Below are 19,185 nucleotides of genomic sequence, written 5' to 3'. Positions count from 1 at the left end.
TGTTGCCAATGAGTGAATTCAGACAAAGCTATGATTGAGGAATCCCCGCAAAGTAGGACTTGGCTTGTTTCAACTCAGGCTGATGAGAGTTGTAGTCCAAAACATCTGGAAGGCAACAAAGACTAGTGTACATTAGGATGTGTGTTTTATAGCATCTTAACTCTTTTTCATAGCAAGCAATATTTTTTTACAGTGAGTAAACTAAAAATAAAAAGGGTACTGTAGACCAGAAACTCAGAGCAAAACAGATTCAAAATTGTGACTGTTTCTTAAGGCAGCGGTGCTCATCTTAGCTTTTGCAATCTCTGTGGTAGGCTTTCCTCAGCCCTTTTAACACCACATCAATCCCTAACAGCTGCTTAGGTGGCCCTGTATCATGTACACATAATCAGTCTGCAATATTTCCCAGCTTTTGTTGGCTGGAATAGTGAAACAGCCATATGGTGGCTTTTTGGGATGTGGTGACTATCCATGTGTGAACATGTTTGCAACTCACCTGCTCATTCACCCACTTGGTATGTTTTAATCTCTCCACTTATCATCTGCATCAGAGCATCCAAAAGAACGGACACTTCTTGTAAAACAGATCTTGTCCAGATTTTGTGGACCATGTCCCATCATCCCTAGCCATTAGCCACATTGGCTAGATCCAATGCAAGCTGTAGTCCAACAGGCACACCCCTGGCTACCACTGTCTCTTAAAAGATCACCCTCTGGTGACTTTCCCATCAGTTTGCCATTTATCTCAGTGGCATACTGAGGTCTCAAATATCAAAAGTGGTGTAAGAACTCAGAAACTGGGAGCTGCAACATTGGCCCAAAGTCCAGCTCACAAGACCAGTGCAAACTGTACCGTCCATGAGTCTGCCCTAGTGAGAGAATGAATATACACTTCTCTCTATGACAGTTTGTGCCTTTCCACTGAGCAAATTGGCCCTGCTGTCTTGCCATGCTATCTTGTTCAAGGAAAAGAGATGAGCATAAAAATAGATCTTGTTAGATTTTCAGGCTCTAGGAGAGAACCGTAACCTAATCCCCTACATAATCTAATTTACACAGTGCTTTCTCGCAGCCTCTGTGTTGAGAACGGCAGCTCAGGCTTGGTAGCCATCATTTTGGAAGACTCACTAGCTTCATTTTAAAAACAACACAACAACTGATCCCCTGTTGTCTTGCAAATATGCAAGTTTGCAAAGTTTGTAGCACCTTAACTAGTTAGTTCAATCAAATCTGTCCTTTTGCCTCGTAGATGTACAGAGTGTGCTGAGACCTAGTAGCAGCACCAAGCCAAGACTTCAGTGCCGACCAAATAAATGTAGTACTCTTTAAAGCAGGCCTTCTTGGAGCCTTGTTTCCAGCCTCCTCCCAAATGTCCTCATAGAAATGCGTAATGTTGATCTTGTTAAAAAAGAAAATAAAAAAATTGCCGGCAAATGTAGTAATGGCCAATAAATTATATAAAGTATTGCAACACACGCAGCACCAATGTGGCTGTTTCGATAGACTGTAATTGTTTTCCAGCTCTTACCTCGTCAGTTGCTCTGGCTTCCAACTGGGGGAGAAGTGAATAACAAGCCAATCAGCATGCAAAATATAGAACAGGGTGGCACAACACACGGCCATCAGCCAAATATGAGATTAACATGTGACTGTAGCAAAGAACAGGCAGTCTCTGCATTCTGTCTTTTCAGTGCTGCTTAGAAGTGCTCCTCTTCTATTCTACAGTTAATCCATCAAAACAAATCATTCAGCTCCACAGGGTTAGCAGACATAGGGCTGTATCCAATTTACCCTTATTAGTATTATGATTAATAATGGTAACATGAATTTGATTTCTTACCTGCCCTGCACCAGAAGATCCAAGGATGTGTTGCAACAATTTAAATACAGCATTACAAAGTTCTACCCAAGAATTAGGTCCATGGAAATTAATGGACCTAAATTAGTCACGTCCATTAATTTCAGTGGGGCTTCTCTGGGTAGTATTAGCATTGACTACAACGCATAATCTCATATTGATTCTATCCTGGTTTATTCATTGCCACTGCATTTTATCTAATATACTTCACTTGTGTACGCAACAGCATGCTAATGTGCATGTAGGTTACACAGATCCAATTCATCTATGTGTGGTTTTGTGCATGTTCATCTTCACATGATTGTTTTCATATTTGGCTGATGGTCGTGTGTTGTGCCACCCTGTTCTATATTTTGCATGCTGATTGGCTTGTTATTCACTTCTCCCCCAGTTGGAAGCCAGAGCAACTGACATTTGAACTCAAGCGTTTCTCATGTACACTAGTAGGCAGTGCTTGATGGGATGCATTTGACTGGGTGTTGTCACCTCTCCTCAAATAATAATTCCCCACTCTCCTTGAGTTCCGGAAACCTGAAGTCAGTTGTGGGCATTCGTGCAGTTACTTGCTTAGCTGTGCATGTGGCCACTTCCCACCCCCCCACCCCCCGATACAGGTTTTCCAATATACCAGACTTGCACAGAGCAGCAGGTTACAAACGTGTGTTTGTGTGAGTGCGTCTCTTGTTCCTGGCTCCATCAGCAGCCCACCAAGGTACTCCTTGCCAATGGAAGGAGGGGGTGTCGTAATAGTCAGCACCCAGCAAAACATCACCACAGCTGTAAAAACAAAACAAAACCATTCACACAATATGCTTCAGTACATCCACGTGATTTTATGTTCAGTACATCCATGTGATTTTATGTTGGATTTCCCCCCTTATGGCATTATCCAGGAAATCTAGAAAATCATAATTAAATTCTGAGGAGGAAATTGTGGGCTGACACTGGGATGAGGACAATATCATGTGGAACATGCAAAGAACATGTGCATATGAGATGTATAAAATCTTCTTTAAACTACTTTGTGTGCATAGCCTCATATATACTCTCTCTCTCTCTCTCTCTCTCTCTGTGTGTGTGTGTGTGTGTGTGTGTATGAGGCTATGCACACAAAGTAGTTTAAAGAAGATTTTATTATCTGATTTACTTCCTATTCAAATACATTGAAGGAGGGGTTTGCTCAATGAAAACATTTGTTAGTAGCAGAAGCTGAGATCAGGGAAGAATCAGGAAAGGACTGTACTTTTCTGCGTATAATACGAGGTTTGTTTAATAAAATAATTATGTTTAAAATTGGGGGTCGTCTTATACATGGATAGTGCATAGGGAGGATGTGAGCCAGAGATTGTCAGAGGCTTTTGGGTGTGTTATCAGTGGCTGCGCCAAGCGCTAGTGATGATTGGGTGTGTGAGTGGCAGTGTAGTTAATTCGAGTGAGCAATTTCCTTCACCACCACCCCCTAAAAAGAAACTCAACAACTCTGGGCAATCCTCTCCAAAAAAACTCACCAACTCTGGGCAATCTCCCCCCGTTTTCCTAATTTGTAGTCCCCAAAAATATACACTGGGGCAGAAAAATACGGTACTATACATGGAAAAATATGGTACTTTTTCACACAGTGCCACAGTTTGCATGTTACGGTAAACCATAGTTTATCATGTGGACCAAACAAACCACAACCCTTATTATGTGCAAAAGAAGCAATATGGTTTATTTTGCTCCAGATAAACTGTTATCAGTAAAATAGCAACAAACCTTATCAAAATTTGCTTAGGGCAAAACAAATCACAACCCCCAGTTTAGCTATAATGCTAAGCCAGGGGTTTGCTTCTCCAACACTGATAACCTCCCTCTGGTGGGTGGGTGGTGCTGGGTTTTGGCTTCATAAGGATCCACGCTTGGAAAATGAGTTTCATAGAATCGTAGAGGTGGAAAGGACCTTGAGGATCATCTAGTGCAACCTTTTGGTTGCTGCTGGAGGTTCAGTTAGAGTTAAGACTAAAGATCCATTCATTTGGATTTGCAAAATGGGAAATGGTGGTGGTTTTCCCTAAAACAGGAAACATTCAACTGGTGTGATATCTAATTAACTGCACTAGAAATCAGTTGGGTTGGGCAAGAGCCAGAGATTCTTGGAGTATGCATTGATCTGACTGTGCCGTTATTCTGATTTAGCATTGAACTCTCAAAAAGTTTCAAGTTTCCCAGCACAAAGTGAGAATACCTTTGTTTTCTCCAAAGCCCCAAATTTGGATTTCTTAGAGGAGTAAGGAGGTAGGTTAAATAATGGAGAGTGTGTTTTCTGGAAAGGGGTGGATGGGGAGAAGTACCTTTGAGCACTCATTTGGTTCATGTGCTGTCTGTTCATCTACATTCACCGGTAAAGAGAGCCCATTTCCCAAAATCCTGGAAACAGTCTTGCCAAGAGAGAGATCCTGTGTATGTGTATGCATGTGTCTGTATCTAGTTGTTTCAGAAGAGAATCTACTATAAAAGGAGTTAATTTATGTTAATGGTTTTGTCAAATTAAACAACTACACATACAAATTTACTTCCCTGAATTCATGGCATTACAATCTTCCCCATGGCAACACCGAGAGTCAGATATTGAGTGGCAAAGTTCAAATGGGTGAAAAAGGAAACAAAATAGTCTAAATATATTCAATTACCAGTTTCTTTAAAAAAGAAAAGCAAGATAAACCTTTAGACAGTGTTTTCTGCTTGCGGAGTCCTTTATAATGTTTGTTCATTTTCTTCCCATTGTACTAAAATGTATATACAGAGAGTCCTTTTAATTTCCCATTATACTGTATACCAAAGCATTCATGCCTAATACTATTACTGATAAAGAAACCACAAGCATATTTGCAGAGACTGAATGTCTATAAAGAGACGATCAAGGGAGTCCCTTGAGAAAATAAAGTCCCATATCAGATTATGTTGTGAAAAGGCTGAACTAGTATGCTCAGCTCAATTACAGAAGAGTGTGTGTGTGTGTGTGTGTGTGTGTGTGTGTGTGTGTTTTAAAGAGAGTCAGTCCTGTTTTATATCACACAATTATTTTCTTAAGCCTAGGAACATTACATAAATTAAAATTTAAGATAATGGTCATTTGGCACAAAACAAGCCCTATGAATGCTTTGGATAATAATTAAAGAGGATTTAGCAAGATAATCAGTTAATATTCTGTGGACTTTTGCATCCAAAGTAAAAGCTGAGGGATGTAGTGGCCCTGTTGGCATGTTATGTGATTTAGTGTGAATGGAAATATCACTTTCATTTTGCTGATCTCGCAGGGCAAGCAGGACCAACAAACTGTGATCCCTGGCTTACCAAATTGGCCATGTGACACCCAACTATGTCCCCGCTGGTACAAAAGGATAAAATGGGAGAGGTGTTATTGAATCACAGACTTGTAGAGTTGGAAGGGACACTAAGGATCATCTAGTCCAACCCCCGGCAATGCAGGAATAGGGAGTCGTTCCATACAGGGATCAAATCTGCAACCTTGGCATTATCAGTACCATGCTCTAACCAGCTGAGTTATTGGTTAGGGTTTTTTTTGGTTCTTGCTTTTATTATGTATTTTGTGTTTGGAAGAAGGGCGGCATACAAACTTTAATAAGAATAATAAAAAATATTGTCAGCAGATTTATCTCTGTAATAAATTTATTGTGTGGATTGTCAGCATTTTTTAAAAAAAGCAATGGCAACCTCTGTGCAAATATATTTTTTAATGTAATGAAAGAGAGAGAGAGAGAGAGAGAGAGACCATGCATAGCTGCAAAGCTCACTGGGTCACTCATAATCTCTGCATTATATGTGCATATGCTTGCATACATATATAGCAAAAAAACTACAACCCAGATAGACTAAAGTTTTAACAGTGTAAGCGGCTCCAATAAAAATGGAAAGTAAAATGTCTTCTGATGGATGTGAGAGTTTTATGGGCACCTCCCAGTTATTGTAAAATCCCATCATGAGATGGCCTAGCATGTGACACCATCTTGTAAGACACAGTAACTACAGTGGTACCTCGGGTTAAGAACTTAATTCGTTCTGGAGGTCCGTTCTTAACCTGAAACTGTTCTTAACCAGAAGCATCACTTTAGCTAATGGGGCCTCCCACTGCCACCGCGCCACTGGAGCACGATTTCTGTTCCCATCCTAAACCAAAGTTCTTAACCCGAGGTACTATTTCTGGGTTAGCAGAGTCTGTAACCTGAAGCGTATATAACTTGAGGTACCCCTGTACTAGATCCCCCAGAAAATGCATTGGACACAATGTTTTGGGAAGTTCTCTTGCAAAAAGAACACCATGGATGAACCTACTGCTTCTTGCTCTCCTCTCCACTTCTGCTTAGGAGATGGAACAACACTTGGCCACACAGCAAGTGGACTCCTCCCCTTTGCACTGGAAACCACCAATCCTAAGAAAACCTGTTCCTGCTTTGGCAGATTTCGAAAAGCATTTATTAGTTTTGAGGTAATGTGATTTCAGCATTGGAACTGCAGAAAAGAACATATTTAAAAAATGCATGTTGATGGTTCCTCTTTCTCCCTCTCTTGCTGTTTAAAAATATAAGAGCTTAGCTGAGTACAGAAGGTAGAACAGTGTCTCAAAGTTGCTTGCTGATGTGAGTGCTGTGAGTGTTTGTTCTTATAATGCCGCAAAGCAGCCATCATAGATGCAGTGAAATTTCATGACTTCCAAGTGAACTCTGCCTCCATGTCCTGGAGTCATTTTAAACTGTCCAACTTACTTAGCATCTCTGGGGTTCTGAAGCCATCTAGAGTATTGTACAGAGAGCTGATAGCAGCTGACCTCTTATGTTCCTCACTGCTATCTTCTACAGACTGGGAACCATTAATTTGATTATGCTGCTAATGAATCCTTTTTTTATATACTTGTGGTTATTATGTTATGTTTTTAGGGTGTACCCATATCCTAGATGGAAAAAAAAGGGACCTTGCTATATTTGAATGTGTGTTTAAACATAACAGGTGCTTGCAGCAGGGACACCTGATTGGCTGGTGTTTCATAGATAGATAGATAGATAAGTATTTTATTATGACTTTTATCATTTATATGCTGCCCATCAGACTGGGTTGCTCCAGCCAATCTGGGCAGCTCCCAACAAAAAATAGTAAAAGCACAATATCACATCACACACTAAAAACTTACCTGAGCATTCCTAATAGGAATGGTAGGAAACGAAATCAATAAGAGAGACTGTAAACTGTTTCAATATGCAGTGACTGCCGCAAGGATACTTCTGGCCCAAAGATGGAAACAGGAAGAAATTCCAACAGTGGAAGAATGGAGAAGGAAATTGACCGAATATGCAGAATTGGACAAATTGACTGGGAAGATTCGATACCAGAAAGACCAAAAGTTTATCGAGGACTGGGGGAAATTTACAGAATATCTGAAAAATATATGTGATGCACAGACAACGCTTGTTGGTTTTGAAGAGACTCTGTGAAATAGTAAGAAATACTGCAAAAAAGAGAGTAAGAGGAAAAGGAGTGGGGAAAGGCAATATCATGTTTAGAAATGCGTCAATAAATAGAAATTTTTCAAAAGATTGACAGAGAAACTGAGGGAAGTCAAAAATTGAAGCATGAGTGTAAAATAATTTGTTGACTGTATAAAACTTGTTTGGAAAATGAATAAAAATTATTTTTTTAAAAAAAAAAACTTACCTGAGCATGGCTGCCTTCAGGTGTCCTTTAAAAATAACATAGCTGTTCCGCAGGGCAGGTGCGACTACCGAAAAAGCCCTCTGCCTGGTTCCCTGTAACCAGACTATGGCTTCAGAGGGTGTACGAACATGCAGCTTGTTCACATTAAACTCCAGTTTGTTTAAAACAATAGTTTAATGTTACATGTGAACCAAGCCACAAGATTTGGTTCACAAGTCCAAGACTATCCACTAAGCTTCATGGTTGAGTCAGGATTTGAACATAGGTTTCCCAATGCAAGGCATTACCTCAGCCTAGCTTTCCACACAGTGTTGTATTGAGATGGAAATGGGATGAAGATGATGATGATAATAATAATAATAATAATAATAATAATAATAATAATAATAATACAGGTTACATACGCTTCAGGTTACATACGCTTCAGGTTACAGACTCCGCTAACCCAGAAATAGTGCTTCAGGTTAAGAACTTTGCTTCAGGATGAGAGCAGAAATCGTGCTCTGGCGGCGCGGCAGCAGCAGGAGGCCCCATTAGCTAAAGTGGAGCTTCAGGTTAAGAACAGTTTCAGGTTAGGTACAGACCTCCGGAACGAATTAAGTACTTAACCCGAGGTACCACTGTATAATTCTTTATTCTTTATACCCCACCCATCAGGCTGGGTTTCTCCAGGCACTCTGGGTGGCTCCCAACCGAATATTAAAACACGATATAGCAGTGAATATTAAAAACTTCCCTGCCTACAGGGCTGCCTTCAGATGTCTTTTAAAGGTAGGATAGTGACTTATTTCCTTGACATCTGATGGGAGGACGTTCCACAGGGCAGGTGCCACTACCAAGAAGGCCCTCTGCCCTGTTCCCCTGTAACTTCGTTTCTCGCAGTGAGGGAACCGCCAGAAGGCCCTCTGCGCTGGTTCTCAGTGTCCGGGCTGAACGATGGGGGTGGAGACGCTCCTTCAGGTATACTGGGCCAAGGCCGTTGGCGGCTTTACAGGTCAGCACCAACACTCTGCTCAGAACTCTGCTCAGAAACGTAGTGGGAGCCAATGCAGGTCTCTCAGGGCCGGTTTTATATGGTCCCGGCGGCCACACCCAGTCCCCAGTACAGCTGCTGGTTTCTGGATTAATTGGAATTACTCCCATGTCCCATGTATGCTATCTCATACATGAGACTCCAAGACTTTGGCCACCTCATGAGAAGAGAAGACTCCCTGGAAAAGACCCTGATGTTGGGAAAGATGGAGGGCACAGGGAGAAGGGGACGGCAGAGGACGAGATGGTTGGACAGTATTCTCGAAGCTACAAACATGAGTCTGACCAAACTGCGGGAGACAGTGGAAGACAGAAGTGCCTGGCGTGCTCTGGGCCATGGGGTCACGACGAGTCGGACACGACTAAATGACTAAACAACAACAACAATAACAAATGCTAGCTCAACCCTCTTGGAAGAAGGAGGACAAAAATGTGGTGAACAAATAAGACTAGCTAGTTTAATCTAAAAGTTCTGACTGCCTGACTACACAACATATACTTTTTTAAACAAAAAATCCTTAGCTTTTCATTTAGCAGACTTCTTGGTGCATCCTGAATTGTCTGCTATGATATCACCACATAAAAATAGGCCATTTGGAATGCTGCATTGGAGGGAGCCGGTCCCATATTTGACTCCCACATTCCATGACAGCTGAATTCCAGTTGCACTTTATCAGTAGGTGTCTTGTACCCTGGTTACAATGCCTTGGGGATAGTTCTAAACTAATTCATATTCTCTTATTTAAACCTTGAACTCATTCTTGATTTAATTGCTGTAGTGTGAGACATTTGAATTTGTCTAGAATTGGTTCGGAATTTGTCTAGAATTGGTTCGGAATTCCCTCCCCCCCCCCAAAAAAAAAACACACCCCACTTTCCCATGTTGATGCTCTTGGGCCGCTGTGTGTCACTGTCCGAGGACACAACTTCTTATTTGTTGGGTCTCTGAAGTCAGGGCAGCAGTATTTCAATATTTGTTTGCACTCAGATGATTGAAGTTGGATTTTTGCCGTTTAAATACCAGTATTTAAAATACAAAAAGCTGCCATCACCACCTCACTGCCTCTGTTTGCTTTCCCATTATGTTCATGCAAGATTCCATTTTCCTCTTTCTTCACATTCTCCAGGTCTATAACAAACCCCATCTGAACCTTTTATCCACCCACTAAGTCCAGATTAATTTACTGCATTCCATACAGCTCTCTAACTGCTTCTTCTAAATGTGTGATGGGGCTTAGAGGTGTGCAAAGGGATTCAGAGATAAGGAGGGGGAGACGTTTCCCAATTCCATCTTGCAGTGAAAGGTTGAGTTATAATACTATTGCTTCTGATTTTTGTTACACGTGGCCATGGAATAAGATGCAGGACGAATGACTGATTAGAGCTCATGTTTAGCTAAATTAACATCTCAAGTCCTTTTTTATGGCTAAATCTCAGTTCTTCATAATCTAAAAGCAAATATTTGCCTTTAATATCTCTGATTTATGCATAGAATACCATGTGCTGTTCATTTCCCTCTTAATTATTATTATTTCTTTAAAACCGCTTTCAGGCAGAAAGTCAAAGCCTGCTGTGTTTTATATTATACTCTGCAACTCATTTTCCTCCCCCCCCCCACCCTAAATGAAACATCTAATTAATCTATGTACTGTGAATGCTTTCTGTTTAAACTCTCCATGCTCATAAAAAGAGCTGGACAAAAGTATAAAATGTAGCTAATTTGTTACAGCTAAGGGGAAACAGTGGATGTGAAATTATCTTTTTATATTCCCAAATGCCTCTGCAGATTGGGGGTCAGCGCACCCATTGCATAAAAGAACCAAATGAAGGAAATGCCAACTGAAGGAAATTTGAAGAGGCCCTTGATATTCCACTGGAAGTGGAATTCTCCCTATTAAGAATTATACAATAGCATATTGTTGATTTTCTGTAATTTATTACTTTATTTTTAGCAATAACAAAAAAAAAAAAATCCAAGCGCTTTGATTTTTTTGTGTTGTCACCATTAAGGATCATTTTGATCCTTATCCTTTCAGAAATGAGAGATAATTTTGATTTTGGAACCCTTTAGTAGCAAAGCCAATTATCTTCAGAACTTTGAAAGTTCTCACCTGTCCTCATTATAGCTGCACACCACCAAACAGGTAAATGCTTTAAGAAGCCTCACTTGCAGTCTGCAGCTCACTTAACTGAACACTGTGATTTAAAATTATTTAATCCACACCTACCTGGATTTGTAGCTCAGATCTGTCAGACTGATAAGATGTATATATCAGTAAGTTATTCAAATGAGGCAGGGTCAAGGGGTCTTGATTTGCCTGAGGCATGGTCATAAATTTATGCTGCAACCATTGTTACTTTTGTATTATTCTTATATCCTGTTATTTGTTTAGAAAGCATGCAGCCCAGTTCTATGCATGATTACTTAGAAGTAAACCTTAGAGAATACTATGGAACTTACTCCTAAGTAGATACACATAAGAATGTGACCTTAAAATAAGTTCCCTTCTAGTGGCCATATCTAGGTACTGTTGCATCCATTCTGCTTAGATTCACCATGTTATGTACTCTGAGATGAGTTACTGTACTTAAGTGCTTTCCTATGATTAAATCCCAACTAAGCTCATTGGAATTGACTTCCAATCATGTTTGAGATCTTGTCATTGTCATTTTAAAATTTGGGGGGTCAATGGCATTAAGGTATTACTTTGTTAAAAATCATGAAGGTTTGAAGCATTTCACTGAAATCCGGAGGTGCAATGTTCAGTTCAGTGCACTGCTGTAAATGTACTTTGTGACCTTGGACAAATTACTTTGGCCTCAATCAGAGATGGCCATATGCAACCAGATGTGGCGCTGGTGAGAATCATGCACAATACATATGAGAAGATACACTTTCTTTTCTCCATTGAGAGACATGTGAGCCTGTTCTCCTTTAACCTGCATTCTGCATGGCAATGAGAGCTTTTATGCAGTTATGTGCATCCTGCCCCTTTCAGTTTGCACCAGCACTCCCATGTATAGGTCACCTAGTTTATGTGCAGCAGCAGCATGTGCTGATTTGCACATGGAGAAGGCAAATGGTAGCCACTGCTGGTGAGCTTCCTGTCTTATCCAGTTCTGTGGGATCTGTTTCAGCTATTGAGGCCGTAGGATGTTGACATTGTGCTTCAAAGTGTCCATTCCACCTCTTGACCCTTGCCTATCCTGGCTTGTCCATGCAAGCTGGCAAGTGGGGAGGATCTAGTCAGGGGAAGTCCAGGTGATGGTTAACACATAATATTGGTGATGGGTTGTCCTAACTGTCTTGAATGAGGAAGTACTATGGCCCCTCCTGGAAAAATCCTCCCTAGACCCTGAGGTGTTGATAACTATCGTCCAGTGTCTAATACCACCTTTTTGAGTAAGGAGCTCAAGCAGACAGCGGCAGTTCACCCAAAGTCACTATTGGAGGAAACAGATTACCAGGAACCATTCCAGGCATTCCTGCCATTTTCAGGCATGTGTTAGGCATAAATTCAGCTGTGTTCACCCTGAAATAAGAGCTCATTCAAGGGAGAGTGCAACCCTACTGCTACCATTGGATATCTCAGTGGCTTTTGACACCATTGACCATAGTCAATGGAGCATTTCTGCTGGGAGTTGGAGGCACTGTTTTACAGTGGTTCTGCTCCTTCTTGCATGACCGTTACCAGAGAATAGCATCAGGGGACTACATGTCTACAGCTCTACTTTTCCATTAAATCTGAGTCAGGGGAGGCCATGCATAAGCTGAACACATGACTGGATACAGTGGTGGAGTAGATGAGGATCAATAGATTGAAGCTGAGTCCTGCTTCACTATGGGTAAGTGATTCCCAGGTCTGCCTGTTCTAGATATGGTTGCACTCCCTCTGAAAGTGTAGGATGTTCTTGAAACCATATTTATCCATGGAGGCCCTTATGGCCTCTATGGGGGAAAAAAATGCCTATCAGCTGGTGCATCAACTGACCCTTTCCTGGACATGGATAACATGGCCACTGTGATGTGTGCATTGATATTAAATCATCATCATCATCATCATCCTCTACATTTTTTTGTGCAAATAGGACCTGGGGCAAGTTTTGACTTGCATAGTCGACTGATCAGTGCATACTACAGTGGTGCCTCGCAAGACGAAATTAATCCGTTCCGCGAGTCTCTTCGTCTTGCGGTTTTTTGTCTTGCGAAGCACGGCTATTAGCGGCTTAGCGGCTATTAACAGCTTAGCGGCTATTAGCGGCTAAGCGGCTATTAACGGCTTAGCGGCTTTAAGAAAAAGGAAACAAACTCGCAAGAACTCGCAAGCCCATAGGGAAATTCGTCTTGCGGAACGACTCAAAAAACGGAAAACCCTTTCATCTAGCGAGTTTTTCGTCTTGCGAGGCATTCGTCTTGCGGGGCACCACTGTATTCTCAACCCTTCTGTTCATTGGCAAGATAGGTTCAGGATTATGGTTTTTCTGTTTTCAGATACTATGTTTAAAGGGGGGTGGGGGAGATACTGCAGTACCTCCAAACCCAATTCCTTTGGGTTGACAGATGTTTGGTCTGTGGTGGATCTCAGCTTGAGAATATGAAGAACCAATAAGCTGTTGACATCACTGAAATATTTAGAAGTGAAATGTCTGTCTCACTACTAAAATTCATAATGAGCACTGAGGGGGAAAAGAATTAGATAAATGCACAGTATGATGAATTGTATCAGCAGAATTCCCTCCCTCCTTCCTTAATGGGATTTTGTCAAGAGTTTTGCAGGAGGCACCAGCTGATCCTTAATGCCTTGAGAACTTAGCATTTGAATTCTTTACTGTGTTCAAAAGCAATTTAGGAAATATTACCATAGCAAGAAAGATGCTCCAAAACAGTAATATATGAAGTCTCAATGGGATTGCTTATTTGCAGGGGAAGCTCTCACAGTAAAAAATACTATAAATCCTATATAAGTCAGTAAATGAGTAAAGAGAAGACAAAATAATTATCAAGATAATGTTCAAAATCCTTTAAGTACTCGAGGATTACAGTAGAATTCAATTTATCTGAACCAAGGCTATCTGCAACCCATAGAAATTTAAAGAATATGAAAGTCATTTAGTTTGACATTTTTTGAATGAAGTATGATCCAGGAAACCCAGATTTGCTAAGTTATTGCTATGCATATCGTACCAAAAGAGTATTAAAAGAGTTGCTGGAACACCACCAAGGCTGGATAACCTCCCTTCTGAACTGGAAGCCCTAGATTGTATCCAACTAAATTTTACTCAGAGTAGCCACATTGAAATCAATGGTAGTCATGCTCGTAAATTTGGTGCACCCATAACGCACCATTTCTTCATCACAATAGAGGTCTCTGAATAGGTACCTTTCAACTTCTCTTGCCTAAAGATCAGAGAATAAAATCTGCTTCATAACATCCAAGCCCAACACAAAGCAAGCCAAGGTACAGAAAGAACAGACTGCTGAGCTGCAGGAGTTGCCCCTTTGCACGTGTGAATTAACTTTGGATTAGGGGGAGGATAATTTTTTTAATGGAAGTTTGAAAGTGGGGCATGCCAAATAGCATCTTTCATGCTTTTTAAGAGCCTTAAAATGGAGGGAGAAGGGTTTCCAGTGTCAGCTAGGAATGTATCTGTTGGGGATGTGCACCAGGCACAAGATTTGATTTGTATCTATCTTTTTGGGAAGCAGCATAACTTGTTTGGAAGCCACACTGTGTCTTTTCGATTTGACTTGTTATTTGATACCAAATCGGATCTGTTAAAAAGGAAGTTCTGATCCCATACACCCTATTCACTACAATAGGAAATCTAAAGTGGCTATAACTTTTTTCTTTTTCACAGAGTGGATGGAATTTGCAGGCATAGCAGCTTTTCTAAAATGGATTTAACTTGCCAAATTGTAGGTGGATATGTCCCAGGATTTTCATGTAGGGCACCTTTTTCTTTTTCTGCCAGAATTGGATGCATTTGCAGACATGGGATGAAGCCTGACAGATTTTTAAAGGATAGCTATAATGGTTCTCTCCCAAGAGAAGACTACTGTTTTGGAGTGAGTACAATAAGAGTTGCATTGGGAATTACTCTCCTGGCAAGGGCCCTGTTACCTCAAGGGGTGGGGGTGGGGTTCTGCCTCCCATGAATTTAGGGGGATACTATGACAATATCTTCATTGATTTGCATAGACTAAACTAAAGCACAGTTTTAAATCCCTTCCCCCAAATCAATGTGATTGGAATGCCCTTGGGAAATAATTCACTGTGATTAAAAGCTAAACCAGTCTTTCAAGATGAAAGATCCCACCACCACTTTCCCTCTCAAGTTCTGGGTTTGTTGGTTTTGTTGAGTTTTGGAAAACAAAAACAAATGGTTGCACATTTTGTGGGCAGCTGAGGCTACAGAGCTACTCTGAAGTTAAGGGAGTCTTTGATCTGACTCAAGATAACTTGTCAACTGTGCGATCTGGCTCAGAATAGTCAGAACCTCCCCCCAAATCACTCCAATTTGTTTCATAATGTTAGGCATACACAGAGCTGCTGCACACCCCTCATATCTGTTCGCAGGATGCAATATGTGTTTACTAATATTATTATATCACAATGGCATTGTATGCATTCTTCAGCATGCAGATAAATGACTGATATCACTGTCAGCTGACTGTGTTTTTACCTAAAACAAAAAATGCACTGTTTGTAGTCTGTTTTTATATGCAACTTAGGGGTTCTTCTGTATTCATTGCTATCCCTTGGGGCTCAGGTGGCCTTGGTAGCATGGCTTCCATCAGCTTTGGCTGCTGGCCCAACAGCATCCCTATCTGGACAGAGATAGCCTAACTACTGTTATCTGTGCTCTGGTAACCTCTAGGTTAAATTATTGCAACGCTATACACATTTCAATGTTATACATAAGACTGTCTCTGAAGACAGTTAAGAAACTTCGCCTAGTGCAGAATTTGGTGGCTAGTTTACTCACTGTGGCACATAGGAGCCAACTCCTAGATGTCAAGGTCAGTCAATTATACGGGGCAGGGAGCGCGCGCGCACACACACACACACACACACGAATATTTTATTCATGTTGGCTCCACTACTGAGTGTATAATGCCAATCCTAGCCTGACTGCACTGGCTGCCAATTAGTGTCTGGGCACAATTCAAAGTGCAGGTTTTGACCTATGAAGTGTTAAATGGCTCAGGACCACAATACCTGAAGGACCGCCTCTCCCCGAGTGAACCAATCCAGAACCTGCACTTATCATTTGAGTACCTCCATGAGACATCTACTGGCCTGGCCTCCTGAGCTGTTTTGTTTCTTTGAATAAAGCTCATTAACTTCACTGACACCGTCTGAGTTGTTTCCGACCTGCTCCGGGCACCCACCCTGACATTTATTCTCTACCCAGTTTTCCCTCTGGTCCCACCTACCACTGACACGTGTGGCCCTAAGAAGGTAGGCCAGAAAAGGATGGCCCTTTGGCTGAAAAATGTTCCCCACCCTTCTGTAATGGCAGCAACATTCACTAACCCATTGCTGAGTCTGGGGACCTCCTCTTCATGCAACAGCTGCAGAAGATATTTCCTCCTGATAGCATATAATAGTGCTGCATGCCATGTTCAGCATCATCGTTAACACCCAACACTGGGGTTTTCCAACTCAGTCGAGGGCTGGGCTTTTGAAAGGAAAATATTATGGCATCTATTACTTGGATATGCCTTCACTATTACTTGCTAGTTAACCAGTGCATTTCATGCTTGAAATAATGCTTAAGAGCTTATGAAAAGAATTGATTCTCAAGCGCTTTAAATGTACCTCTGTGAGTCATCATTTTAAGGAACCCACTCTAACCAAAGTATCATCATGTCATGTTCCCACTTAAAAGGAAATACATTTAATAGGCTGCAAAGTTGAAGGAAACTTGTTTGTTTTTTATTTTTCACAGCCAAAAGAAGTACATTTGTATTTTCCTGAATATTTTTTAAAAACTTTTTTTTTATTTTGTTTTCAGTTGGATGGAGAACAAACAGAAAATATAAAGTCGACATAAAACCACCACACGTCTGTAACAAGATAAGAGAGCAGAAACATTAGTGCCCTATAGAAGGAAATCATACATCAGTGGGAGGCAAATATAAGTGCAAGTACAAAAACAAAGGCTGGACCTTGAAACAAGTCTGGGAGAACATGTGTTTGCATGGTAGCATCCTGATCCTGGGATTTATATGAAAGAGAAGACTGGGAGAATATGTGTTTGCATGGTAACAACCTGATCCTGGGATTTATTTGACGGTTCCTTACCAATCTCACATAAATACTTCTGACTATGGTTTTCTTTCACCTTCCACAGATACTCCACCCTGCCTCCTACAAAGACAAGCGAAAGCTGTTAAAGACATATCTGCGTTGAGGTTTTGAAAGAATTTGGAAATAAAGTTATTGCACTGGTTCTCCAAATGCCATAGAAAAAGATCAGGTCAGCCAAAAAGTCCACAAAACTGACTTTTCATTATGAAATTGAGGGCAGAAGTTTCTTTTCTTTTATGGGTTCTTGCACATTTTCTGGAATCCTGTCACAGCCTGTTTAGTGCTTTAAAACTTGAGAATTTTAGAGCAGAGGTTCTCAATCATTTTAAGCCCAGGACCACATTTGGAAATCCAAGAAACAGTTGTGAAGACCATAGACTACTAATTTAACAGAAGGAAAATGGAAAGGTGGCTGTCTCAGGGCACCCATGGGTGCCACATTGGAAACCCCAGCTTTAGAAGATGTTGAGCACTGATTTTAGCATTGCTCCATCTTCAGAAATGCAGGGTAAACAGCTTTCACAATTTCACTGGCATTCTGTGTAGTTTTGTAGTTTGCTTGAAGAATTGGCTGGGAAAAGCCCCCGGAATCCCAGCCAGCAAATGCACTACAAGCAATTAAGAGGGTGTTTGTTTTAAGCCAGGATTTGGAATTGAAACTGTACTGCATTTCGTCTGTGGCTTCTCAAAATCCCCCACCCACTTCAAAGGACAGCATTTAACAGACAGTAAAGATGAAGGAAACTCAGAGGGCCTTTTTTTGAAAATGAAGTGGAAGCAGACAACTACTAGGCATGTAGCCACTCCTTAAAAACCGAGAGTAGGTGATGCCTGTAACTGGACAGAGACCATTCTGACATAAGTGATAATCACATGACTGTAGACTTCAGAGGATTTGCACATGTGAATGAGTCCCTACAGATCAAAAATCACAGGTAGGAACGGCATATTGTTTTCAATACAGCATTTTTTTCAGTATGAATTCAGCCACATTGTAATCCCTTTATTTTCGCCACACTCTCTCTTCAGATTTTCAAGACAGTGCAGGAAGCGATTGCCACTTCCTTCATGTTACCCCCATACTCATCATGTTTCCCTTGGCAATTGGACCTGTGTAAAGCCACCTCTTAAAATTCAACCCCATCCATGTTTACTTAGAAGTTCAACTCACTTCCTTGGACTTACTTAACATGTGCTTGGGACTGTAACCTTAGAAGGTTGATTTCTGACTTTATCATTCCTAGAAAACATCACCTTTGTCTTTCTGTTTTAGTTCTGATTTATCAAAGAGATCAATGGATTTAAAAATCGGCACAAAGGACTACTACCTGCTTTTTATGCTTGCTCAATTTTTAGCAATGCACTGTTGCAGTAGTCTTCCTAACCACAATAGCCTGGTGATTGTTTAATCAGAGATCAACTGCAAATGAAAGATAGAGGATGAATCAAAAAAGACAAGTATAAAAGAGACCCATCACTTTTCAGAATAGTTCTATGTATGTTTTCCTAAAACAAAAATTACGTTTGAGCTGTTCTTAAAGGATTCGTGTTTTTATTTATTCCCAAGTGTAGCAGCAGCCAGAGGCGAAAAGTTAGCTAATTGCAGATTATGATGTGTCCTATAGTACTTTGAGACAAGTTCCCTTTGAATGAGGATTATAATATTTTTTCAGGTGGTAGCTCCCAGTGTCCTCTATGTAAACAGCTGATATAAACCAAACCAGATGTTGCCTTTCCTACATATTTTACAAAATTCACTGTAAGCAATCAAATCAAGTGAACCCTGCTATTAAAAGAGATTCTCCTGTTCTGAGCTTTAAAGTGTTTCTGAGTAAGCAAGCACTAGATCCACTCATCTTTCAGCTTTACCCTTCATACAGCAGCTGTATCTTCTTGAAGGACCCAGCCGGAACCAAGCTAGGAGAGATTTCTCCATTTGGATGTTCTGGGTAAAACCTTGTACTGTATCTGGCAACTGAAAGAGTTTGCCTTGTTTATACAAGATTTTTCTTTTTTTGCGCCAAATCAAGAGTTTATGAATGTATGCTTTTGCTATAAATCTTCTGTTTCTGCCCTGGAAATTTATATTGCAACCAACATTTCTTAAAATGGAGTTTACCTAAGTCAAGCTGCACTCTTCTGCACCCTCAGAATGGTTTTCTGTTTGTCCCATGCTTTCTACGGACAGGTCCAAGTGGTTTTGCCTCTGCCCTGCCAATTTCCCCTGGAAAACCCACTCTTTAGCACTAAATCAGAACAGACTACAATCCAAAG

The 19,185-nt window shown here is 40.9% G+C and overlaps 2 long non-coding RNA genes across 2 annotated transcripts in view; one reads left to right on the top strand and one right to left on the bottom strand.

Annotated features, from left to right (window-relative positions):
• Positions 1–1,578, bottom strand: part of LOC144326193 (uncharacterized) — a 40,756-nt gene extending 39,178 nt beyond the window's left edge. Inside the window, exon 1 of the long non-coding RNA XR_013391391.1 lies at positions 1,529–1,578. This is a non-coding gene — a long non-coding RNA (uncharacterized LOC144326193). The remainder of the gene's footprint in view (positions 1–1,528) is intronic.
• Positions 1,579–14,567: 12,989 nt separating this feature from the next.
• On the top strand, positions 14,568–19,074 carry LOC144326150 (uncharacterized). The gene is made up of 3 exons (XR_013391308.1): positions 14,568–14,663; positions 16,616–16,865; positions 16,955–19,074. It is a non-coding gene; the product is annotated as an uncharacterized LOC144326150 (long non-coding RNA).
• Positions 19,075–19,185: the final 111 nt, after the last annotated feature.

This window comes from Podarcis muralis, chromosome Z (assembly GCF_964188315.1).
Source record: "Podarcis muralis chromosome Z, rPodMur119.hap1.1, whole genome shotgun sequence".
NCBI classification, from domain to species: Eukaryota; Metazoa; Chordata; class Lepidosauria; order Squamata; family Lacertidae; genus Podarcis; species Podarcis muralis.
This window is presented reverse-complemented; position numbering and strand designations above follow the sequence as displayed.